General features: G+C 43.5%; 1 non-coding gene across 1 annotated transcript; it reads right to left on the bottom strand.

Moving 5' to 3' along the window:
* Window positions 1-371: 371 nt before the first annotated feature.
* trnaq-cug (transfer RNA glutamine (anticodon CUG)) lies at window positions 372-443 on the bottom strand. Its single transcript has one exon. It is a non-coding gene; the product is annotated as a tRNA-Gln (tRNA).
* Window positions 444-865: the final 422 nt, after the last annotated feature.

Raw genomic sequence — 865 nt, 5'->3', positions numbered from 1 at the left:
AAGGTGTCAATGGTCGTCTTTGGGGCAACGGTCAAGTCAGCAGTCTTCCTGTGGTTGTGCAGGCCTACAGAACTAGACTGAGACCATTTAAAGGCCTTTGCAGTGTTTTGAGTTCATTATCTGGTTAGAGTGCTCCAGGTGTCTTCAATATTGAACCTTTTCACAATTCTCATTTCCTGACCTACTGAATGTGTGGTTCATTGGTTGTCGTTATAACCATCAAATTAAAGAAAGAACCTGGAAAGTAGAATATCATCAAAAGGTTGATTTATTTCAGTAATTAATGACTACAGCTGGACAATGCACAGACTGTGGACTTCTCCATAGACTGATCTGTGTAGATAGGACACCAGGATTACTGTCCAAACAAAAGGTTCCACTGAGATTTGAACTCAGATCGCTGGAGTCAGAGTCCAGAGTGCTAACCATTACACCATGGAACCTCCACTATGTGTAAACCTGCCTGGAAGAGAACCAGAGACATGTCTTGTCCACTGAGTTTTTATGGCCTTAACCACTAGTCTTAAATTGGAATGTTTATGACACCATCAAGTGATGATCCTGTGTCAGGATGTTGAACAAGGTCACAGCTTTTGCCTTAAACATAAGCATCTTGTTTGAAGACAAACTTTGACAAACATTGAAGGCCAGTGTTTGGAGTAGTTGTTTGGTTTCTCCATTGTACAGATCAGAGCATGCCTCACTGCACTGGACTGCATATATCCAGGGTGGACTGCATGTGTCCAGGGGTGGACTGCATGTCCAGGGTGGACTGCATGTGTCCGGGGTGGACTGCACATATCCAGGGGAAGCACTGCATATATCCAAGGGTGGCAGTAACAGTATTACAAATACTCAAGTTACT

Source organism: Parambassis ranga, unplaced genomic scaffold, assembly GCF_900634625.1.
Source record: "Parambassis ranga unplaced genomic scaffold, fParRan2.1 scaffold_27_arrow_ctg1, whole genome shotgun sequence".
Taxonomy (NCBI): domain Eukaryota; kingdom Metazoa; phylum Chordata; class Actinopteri; family Ambassidae; genus Parambassis; species Parambassis ranga.
This window is presented reverse-complemented; position numbering and strand designations above follow the sequence as displayed.